The 10,375-nt window shown below is 43.1% G+C and overlaps 1 long non-coding RNA gene across 1 annotated transcript; it reads right to left on the bottom strand.

Annotated features, from left to right (window-relative positions):
• Positions 1–429: 429 nt before the first annotated feature.
• On the bottom strand, positions 430–9,558 carry LOC309666963. The gene is made up of 2 exons (XR_014267427.1): positions 7,065–9,558; positions 430–1,881 (listed from the first exon to the last, which is right to left on the bottom strand). It is a non-coding gene; the product is annotated as an uncharacterized lncRNA (long non-coding RNA).
• Positions 9,559–10,375: the final 817 nt, after the last annotated feature.

Here is a 10,375-nt window from a genome sequence, read left to right as displayed (position 1 = left end):
AATAGACATTCTCTTTTGCTTCTTACAAAATTCAAAAATTAAGAAGCAATTGAAAGTATAGTATGATGGCAATAGGATAAAAGAAGCATTATTTTAACTATAGTATTTTCTAAGATGAGGAAGATTTTTCATCTGGTTATAAATTCCCTAAGGGCAGGGACGCCATTCATCCAACAGATTTTTTTTTTTTTTTTTTTTTTGGCCATGCCACACGGCATGTGGGATCTTAGTTCCCCAACCAGGGATTGAACCCATGCCCCTTGCAGGGGAAGGACAGGCAAAGTCTTAACCACTGGACTGCCAGGGAAGTTCCATTAACAGATATTGAGAGCCATTCATGCCAGAACCAATTAAGGTGTTTAGAGTAGAATAATTTAATTCTAGAACAAAACAGTAACAATTTTTATCTAGTCTAGTGGTTTGCAAATCTTTTTCTTTTTTTTTTTGGCCTTACAACTCTTTCATCAAGTGAAAGCTCACATAGAACTCCAATAAATCCAGTAGACGTAAGTAAAACTGCTCCATTTGAGCAGGTACTATGGGATCCCAGAGCCCCAGCAGCTAGTGCCCCTTGCTCCCATCCACCCAGAGGTCCCTAAGGGTATCCACAGTCACATCAAGGCTTTATAGAACACAGTTAGAAAACCATTGATCTACTCAACCCCTCAATTTACAGGTAAGGAACTAAGAACTAAAGAGATACAGAGGCCAAGAGATACAGCTGTCCAAGGCCAAAAAGCTGGTGAGTAGTGAACCCACCTAGAATAGAGTCTGTGATGATGGAGGTTCATGGGATCACAGATGTAGCAGGTCCCAGATCTAAAGAGATTCTAACTTCAAACCTGGCCAAAAGGAACCCGAGTTATATATAAGAAAACAAAAATTTTTTTAATTAAAAATATAAGAGATTTTGTATATTATATGCCATGTCTGGATACTTACACTCATTTGTATGTTTTTGCCATATTCATAAATTAGAAGAGCTAATAAAAAACATGTTAAGCAAAGAGGTTTGTAGGATGTGAGTTTTGAAAAACTAAGCTCGTATTGCATCTTTTTTTTTTTAAATTTTTATTTATTTTTGGCTGTGTTGGGTCTTCATTGATGCGTGCGGACTTTCTCTAGCTGCACCGAGTGGGGGCCACTCTTCGTTGCGGTGTGCGGGCTTCTCATTGCGATGGTGTCTCTTGTTGCGGAGCATGGTCTCTAGACACGCGGGCTTCAGTAGTTGTGGCGCGCAGGCTTGGTAGTTGTGGCTCATGGGCTCTAGAGCGCAGGCTCAGTAGTTGTGGCTCCCGGACTTAGTTGCTCCCCAGCATGTGGGATCTTCCCGTACCAGGGCCCAAACCCTTGTCCCCTGCATTGGCAGGTGGATTCTTAACCACTGCGCCACCAGGGAAGCCCCCTAGCCAAACCTTTAATACCTCTAATTTATACTCAGATACTTGGAATTTTCAATAGCAGTTCCAGGAAACCAAAAGCTTTTTGACCATCTGTATATCATGGGGAAGGGACTTTCTGTCTTCTGGCCAAAAGTTGACTTCCTAACAATGTAAGAGGATTAAATAATTACTAGAACTTCTATTTTTTTTTATCTTAGCCACACCCTCTTCAATGATTTCAGTTGATCTTAGTATGGTCATTTTTGCCTGGGGCCATCTAGGATTGGCATAGGGAGGAATCTCTGGCATTTGTTTGGAGCTTTAAAGAAGTTGGCACTTTGCACCTTGTGTCTTTTTTTCTCCACTTCTCCTTCTGTTAAGAGTCTCTGATTAGCAACTCTCTCTTTGTTGGCTGTAGGGTTTTATGCAGTCATCTTTTGTCCCTTGGGTGTGGTCATTAGACCCTTGATTATCAGGAACAGAGATTCTCTCAGGCCACCTTAAGAAAAGTGAGGACATATAAAGGTATGTGAGTGTCAGAACTTAGCTATGAGAATATTAGGCAGGTCTTGAGACAACTCTCTTCTTCACTTCTCTCATAGTGTTGCAGGAAGGGGGACCCCTTCCAGGGCCCAAGAGTGGGCTCTTATCTAACACTCAGAACTGAATTGTCCAAGGAGACACATGTGCTGTCAAAGCAAGAGACTTTATTGGGAAGGGGCATCCAAGTGGAGAGCAGTGGGGTAAGGGAACCCAGGAGAACTGCTCTGCCTGCCACGTGGCTCGCAGTCTCAGGGTTTATGGTGATGGGGTTAGTTTCCAGGTTGTCTCTGGCCTACCACTGTGACTCAGGGTCCTTCCTGGTGGTGCACGCATCACTCAGCCAAGATGGATTCCAATGAGAAGGATTCTGGGAGGTTGGTAGGACACATGGACTGACATCTCCTCTCTCCTTTTGACCTTTCCCGAATTCTTCTAGCTGGTGGTAGCTTGTTAGTTCTGTGTTCCTTATCAGGACCTCCTGTTGTAAGATAACTCATGCAAGTGGTTACTACAGTGCCTGGCCAGGGTAGGCAGTTTCGGTCAGTGGTTCCCCTAACAACAGCCCATGTATTCTTTCCTTCAAAGTGCCGTTGCTCTGATCTATGTATCTACTCCACATTTCTGTGAATCTATTCTGCATTCCCCAAAAACAATTTTGGAGGGAACTAGTCTGGTTGGCTTAGCTAATTACTACTCTCCCATAGAACAAAGCCTTTCACATCTATCCTTGGTTTGGGTGCTCAATGCTGATCCCATATCAGAGGCGACCCCTGCACAACTATCATCAGATATCGCATCGCTAAGCAAGAGGTTGTGGCCAGGAGGTTCTGCTATTTAAAAACAGCAACAACAACAAAACAAAAACAAAAAACTCATGGCAGTAGGCATGTAATTAACCTGCCTAGTACATGTAAAATCAGAAGGCACAGGTGCCTCAGCCTTGGTTAATTAAGAAAGGACCTTGCAGAAGCCCGATGCCGCCTCCTGTTGCACATTGAACTGGTAATTCCTAAGCTTTGGGCTTCTGCAGAGGAAAGCTTTAAGAAAACTCAACCCTGTTGTACTTTGAGTGATGTATCCAGAGACACCTTCCTTTGTCCAGTTACCCATTTGTGTTTTGAATAACAGACCGGGAATTTTGGTCTGAATACTCTAGCCATCCCAAATTCCACTGGTTTATCTGTATAGTTAAAAATAATTATACTTATGTGCACTTAATAAATAGATCACGAAACCAAGCAGGACCCTGTGAGGCCCTCCTGGGCACAAAAGCCTTTCTGTGTCCCCAGTTTCTTGTTTGTAGAAAATAGGCTTCATTCAGCCTCCTTGACCTTCACTGAGTTCCAAGGGCAGATTCAAACAGTTGCTAATCAGGGAAGGGAGGAAAGGCAAAAAAAAAGGTGGAGAAGTCAAGAAACTATAGTGTAGCCTTGGGTCAAGGTCCTGGTTCCTCCTCAAGGAATAAACCTAACAATGTCTCTGAGTTCTTCTGCAAGAACTAAGGCCCCCACCCAAGTGGAGGATGGTAACTTCAGGCTGAGCACAAGATTCCTGGAGCATCTCCCTGTTACCACACTATCAACCAATCAGAAGAAAGTCACACACCCTGCAGCCCTCACCCCAAATTTTGCCTGTTAAAAACTTCTCCCCAGAAACCGTCAGGGAGTTCAGGGTTTTTTGAGCATGAGCCACCCATTCTCCTTGCTTGGCCCTGCAATAAACCTTTCTCTGCTCCAAATCCTGATGTTTCCGTTTGTTTGGCCTCACTGTGTGTCAGGCACATGAACTTAGGTTTGGTAACAATCAGACTGCTTAACCTTCTCTTCTGCATTTAGAAATCAAAGCTTAGATTACCCTGCTTTTTGCTAGCTTTCTAGTGACATTGATTTGGGAAACATATTATACAAACTTCAAGTCCTGATTCCCAGCTTTTGGACTAATAATTTTTTTTAAGTTTACCATTTAAACATATAATAATCACTAAGATTTCAGAAAGTTAAAAACTAAATATATTTGAACTTTTCTAATCATTTTCTCCCCCAGTCTTTTCATACCCCTGCTAATTGCGGTAACATACTTCAAAAATAAAGATGCTGTCCAAGAATATTCAGTGTTTGTTCAGTCAAAAAGGACATTGGAAAAAGAAACCTTGCAAGCACATTAATAGTAGTTTGGAAGTAACACTTCCTAGTTGTTTTATTACCATCATTTTCCTTAAAAATGTGCAGTTAAATATGTGGTATTTCTCAGTTCCAAGAAAAAATGGAAACTGACATGAAATAAACTAATAACAAAAAATGAATCCAGTATTGTGGGGTCAACAAAGCCTGTGTTATTCTGATCTGATGATAGCACCACTACACTTAAATTCTATACATCTGCTTCTATCTAATATGTACACATATGTACTCTGAGGAAATGAAAAAGCAAAGCTGGCTCAAGAGCAGTAAAGTAAACAGCACTGCACCTACTCTCAGCTGGAATCATTTGCACACCTGTCTTTCTTGGAAATGTTTCAACTGGTTGTTTTCTCAGGTTCATGTACATTTTCATAGGCTTTGGAAACACCTACTCTGGGTCAACTGTGCTGGCCATTAGAGAGACAAAGAGAGAGAGAGAACATTCTATACTAGATTTAGTTTTTTGTTTTTTTTTTTTTTGAAGGTATTATAGATCTATTTGAGCTTTTTTTTTTTTTAATTTATTTATTTATTTTTGGCTGCTTTGGGTCTTCGTTTCTGTGCGAGGGCTTTCTCTAGTTGTGGCAAGCGGGGGCCACTCTTCATTGCGGTGCGCAGGCCTCTCACTATCGCGGCCTTCCTTGTTGCGGAGCATAGGCTCCAGACGCGCAGGCTCAGTAGTTGTGGCTCACGGGCCCAGTTGCTCCGCGGCATGTGGGATCTTCCCAGACCAGGGCTCGAACCCGTGTCCCCTGCATTGGCAGGCAGATTCTCAACCACTGCGCCACCAGGGAAGCCCCTAGATTTAGTTTTCTAGATGCTTGTTCAATGTACGTCAGACACAAATATAAAAACTTATAACTGTTACTGAGTCCAAGCTCATACTGCTCCCCACACGACCGACAGGCCAATAAATCAAGAGATGAGTTGTTGGGGCAAAGAATAGAGACTTTATTCAAAAGAGAGAGAAGATGGTGGACTAGTGTCCCAAAGAACCATCTTCCCTGAGTTCGAAGGTTTCTTTTTTACTAAAAGGGGAGGGGGTGTATTTGGTTGCTGCAAAGCTCTTGGTGCTAGAATACTTTTTTCTTGCAGCTGCCCATGTTGGTCTGGTCACAATGTTCCTATAAACCTCCAACAAGACAGAGGTTATTCTCTGTTCTGCAACTTTTTAATCTTGTATGAATGGGAAAATGTTATACCTTTAAAGGTCAGAACCTTGAGAATGGGCTATCCTGTATATTTCAGGCTATAGGCAACATTCTTAACTTGTAGGAAAAGCAGTAGAATACAAAGGTTAGAGTAAAAGAAACAGATCCCATATGGAGTCAGATTTATTCTTCCCTATTACATAAATATAACATAACACATAGTAATAGAGAGTTGCATACATATTAAGGAGGTGAAGAAAAGGAATCCTAAAGCAACTAGGGGAGAAGTGAGGAAAGGAGTTAGGGAGGGCTTCCTGGAAGCAGTGACCACTGAATGTTTAAAGAAGAGGAGGAGTGAAGTAGAAGGAAATACATTCTCTACAAAGAACATAGCAATGAACAGGACTGAGAGATAAAGAGCTGTTCAAAGTCTCTAAAGTCTTCTGTGTGGGGCATGGGGGTACTACAAGAAGTTTAATATTGCTAGAATTTAAAGTGTGAGTCAAGCAAGGATTGAGAGATGAGGCTAGCAAAATAAGCAAGAATAAAATCATATAAAGCCTTGCACACCACTGTGTTTGGCAAAAGGTACATGTTAGGAAAAGCTATTCAACACAATGAAATAAAAACTAATTACTGTGGACTCATGAAAGCTTATCCAAGACACATCCTGTCCCTTTAATCCCCAGGCAGGATATTAAAGATAGTTTCATATCTTTGAAAACCTTTGTAACTCTCATCTCTGTGATGTTGCCATCTACTCTTCCATTTTCAAATTCTAGCTACTTAGGCTTAATGGCAATTCTTTAAGACTGTAGGAAAAGGAAGTACAAACTATAAAAAAAAAATTATACTTTTTTTAAAAAAACAAAACAAATAACCAAAAGAGTCTGCTTAAATTCTGCTTTCTGAGCTTCAAATATCATGACAGATTCAGGAAACTGAATTGAAGAAAAGTCATATTTGTCTTAACCAACATTTTCTTCAAATATGAGAGGCTGAATATGTTGCCATCATGCAAAGATTTCCTTATATATAGCTCTGATGTTCCTCAGGTCAAAGAAATAAAGACAGAGTCACTCAAAGCCCTCGTAAGGAAAAATCGGTCCTTGTCACCAGTGGCTGACTTGGGTCCTTGAAACCCCTGTGAGTAATCCCTGCCTTCTTTCCCTCCCCACCTCGTTCTCTCTCCAGCTCCAGGTAAAGCAGGTCCACTGGATACTCAGATCTAGCTCCCTTTGTCTGTGTGAACATTGCTTTGCTCCCTAGCACACAGAAAGGGTGACCTGGGCTCATTAATTTCTACTTTTATAAAATCAAAGAGTCTTCTAACGAGGGTGACCAGATGTCCTCCTTTATCAGGTACAGTCCTAGATTACGTCTGTGCTGCCAACATAAATACAAATCAACAGTAGATTTTTTTCACTCTCAAAGTGTCTCTGTTTGGATAATAAATTATATGGTCACGCTGTTTCTAACCAATTTCAGGAGGAGCTCAGACTCTGCTTCTGAGCCTCTCTCCCATTTATTCCACACAGCAGCTGATAGGATGAAATTCCAGTGAATTCCTATGAAACATAATAATTTGAGCAGTGCCTTATGGCTAAGAGTTTGATCTATAATTTACACATTCCAGGAACCTTCAAATCAATTATAGAATTACATTTAATATACATAAATCCTTGCTGCACTCCCCTGAAAAATAAATGGGTAATTTTTTCAAACACAAAGACGGCCCATCTCCCACGTTAAGCAGAGATGATCAAGGGACTCACAAAACCTAGGTAAAGCATTTAGAGAAAGCAGACCTGGGAGGAGGCCATTGGAAGTGCCGTTCATGAAGAAATGGCTTTTGGTCGTGGTGTGGGTCTTTGGTCGTGGTGTGGGTCTTCCGATCTGGCCATCACCTGTGAGCTGAGTTGGCAGCTTTTTCAAAATAATGCTTTCCACATCCTCTTTGGGCATTTGGAACAGCATGGTCAGCAGACTTTCTGATCCTTTGGCTCTCTCTCCTTCCCTAACTTTTTACACAGTCTTTTTTTGAACTGTTTCATTTTTTATAAACAACCTTGTTGAGCTATAATTGACATAGAACAGACTGCACATGCTTAAAGCGAACAGTTTAATTAGTTTGGAGGTGTGTTTGCTGTTATCAAGATGATGAACATCCCCGTTTCCTCCCACTCCTGGGTAATTCCTCCCATCAGCCCCTCCCACTCCCCAACTCCCATCCCCAGGCATCTTTCATTCGGCTTAAAAACAAAACAAAAGAAACAAACAAAACACTTTTAAAAAGTGATTCTTTGCAAATACGCTTTTAATTGCTTAATTTAAACCTTCTGAAGCTCTAAGGCTTCTTGCTAATCCATGTGAAATTTACATGGCAATCTGCCTAGTCGTCTGGCACACTTTTCACGTTAAAAAATAAATAAGTAAAATACAAGAAAATTCCAAGGGAGCAAAGAATGTATTTGGCTTGTTTAGCAAGCATCAGGAAAAGAAGTATTTGCTTTAGCTTAAGGCCATTAAAAGCATTCTTTCCTATGGAAAAGGGAATGCCAGGAACAGCTAGACACTGAAATGGTCCAAGTTTTTATTAAAAAAAAAAAAAAATCGAGAGAGGGCATCGCTAAAGGAAATACCCGCTCAGATCATAGAAATAAACCAGATTTCACCTGAGTGGAATGCCTTCTGTTTCCATGGAAGTGTCGATTATTGAGCAACTTCTTCATCAATACTTTATGGAACAAACTAACTGGAAACTTTAACTTTGAAAAAAAAAAAGTGCTCCAAGTTTATTCTTGGTTTGGATTGCGTTTGCTCTGGGGAGGGGGCGGGAACTAAGCAACAACAACAAAACCCTTTTTAATGATGGAAAACTTTGGGGAACGCATGCTTCTGAAGTTCTAGAGATTCTTCCATTAACTATGTGAGCCTGCAAGCTCTTTCACTTTGGCTTCGTAGTAGTATTGCTATATAATGCGAGGATTGAACTAGAAGAACCTTCAAAGCCCCTTCAAGCTCTAAATTTTATAGTGTGTGACTTTTCAGGAATATCTTTGTCCAACAAAAGGCTCAGATTGCTCAGATTTACCCTGGAATGGGAAGAAAAGTATTTGCTCTCCTAACCAGTTTCCCCTCCCTTAGAGTTTCTGTGTTGTAACTGTTGCAGTAGCTATTATTGTATAGCTATTACAGAACGCTGACTGATTGAGACAGAAAATGAATCTATTAAAATTTTTAAATATTAACTGAAGGAATGGAGAACCATGTCACAGAAGTGGTCCCAGGAGAGAACACTTAGCCCAGGGCAGCCCACGACATGACATCTTGCAGCAACAATGGAGAGAACCTTCCAAGCTCTCAGTTCAGTTTCCTAGTCCAGTGCCTCCCAGCTTTTTCATGCCACAGCACTACAGAAAATTGTATGTTTACAATACACTGGGGTACATGAGGATGCTGCAGTCAGAGGTGACATGTCCAGGAGCTTTGACCACCCCAGACCCTACCAGACATTTCCAAGGACTGAAGAATTCCCTATCTCAGCCTTCCTATGATCTATTCATGGTCTACCGCTTTGCCACAGCACACTGGTTGAGAAGCTCTGCCCTAGGTAGGTGTGTCTATTTCGTTGAGCCCAGGTCATACTCCCTAGCTGCAAAGGAGGATGGGAAAGCAAGTATCAATTTTCATCTTGTATTTCTATAACAAGGGGCAGCCTCCCACAAGCTGAAGAATTCCTCAAACAAATGCAGGCAGTGGAGGGGAAAAGAGGGGCTGGAAAGTGTTGCCAAAGACCTGTCGTGTACACGTATCTATTTCAACAGATCTTGCCAAGGCCAATGGTACCATATGACAGGAGGCATCCTACTTGGGCTTAGAGACTTGATTTCAAGAGGCCTAATACCCCATGATCATGAGATCTGTCTGCCTCTCTGGAGCTAATCAAAATAGCCACACCGGATTCTGTGAGCCCATTCTTTCAAAGTTATAATTCCAAACTGAAAACTATAAACGGAATGGCCCCCAGGTTCTGGAGCCCCTGTTTTAGAGAGTCCTATTCTGGCCCTTCTCTGGCCACACCCCTCCTGTTTAGATGAAGTGACCAGGGGACAACTCTGAGCTTCACCTGATGTCCCCACTCTGAGTGCACACCACTCACCACATCTAGACTCTGCTCTGGTCATCCAAGACCCAGGATTTCCTGCCCACGTGACCCTGAGCTCGCTTCATGTAGGGCCAACACAGGCCTCTTCCTAAGGGAGCCAACATTGCACAGCTGGGACGCACGCCCTCAGGACTGAAGGACGGCCCGTGGGTGACTGTGTGTGGGGAGAGTACGCATCACTGGGACGCATGGGCTGCGCGGTCTGTACTCCTGAGTGAGGTCCTTGAAGTGAAGGACAAAGCCGGGGGCGGGGGCGGGCTGAGAGTGAAGGGCACTGGACGGCAGGTGGAGGGCCTCCAGCTGTGTTCTTGTCCCAGACGTTGCATCTACCACACCTACTCAAAAGTCAAGTCTGCCAGGCCATCGCCAAGCCCTCAAAGCATGGCCTTTCGGCACTTCCTTCCTCCAGAACCTGGAGTTCGTTAGCCCCATTCAGAACTGAAAAACCGTACGGAGACTGAGCCACCTCCATGCCTCAGTTAACAGGGACAGGGTTCAAGCCTTCCCTTGTCACTGACACCAGCTGCATCTCCTGGCAGACCCGGGAGCACTGCTGTGGAAGGGCCGTCCCCAGTGTTGTACTGTACCTAGAGGTGCAAAAAATGGGAAGGCCACAGCCAGGACCAAAGACAGACTGGGACGCTGTCAGGGGCAGCAGGTCTGCTCCTGCCTGGGATCCTACAACCACAGACTCGGGCATGAGCCCCTTCCTCATCCCACGGCCACCACAGTCTTCTCTTCTTCGTCGGACCAGCCATGCTGGCACCAGCCTCTGTCACTCTGCTTCCGAGAGGGATGGTCAGACTACAGCCTAACCCACTGCAGCACAGCAGATGGAGGGATTCAGGACCACACTCTTCTTCCAGCCACAGTTTACTCCAGCCTTTGAAGGGACAGTGCTACCTCTTTGTCACTACAGCCACAGGTGACTGGATTGGAGCTGCACACGTG

The sequence above is a fragment of the Balaenoptera physalus genome (genome assembly GCF_965194825.1).
Source record: "Balaenoptera physalus genome assembly, chromosome: 9".
Taxonomy (NCBI): Eukaryota; Metazoa; Chordata; class Mammalia; order Artiodactyla; family Balaenopteridae; genus Balaenoptera; species Balaenoptera physalus.
Note: the sequence above shows the minus strand (reverse complement) of the source record. Positions and strands in the feature narration are given on the sequence as shown.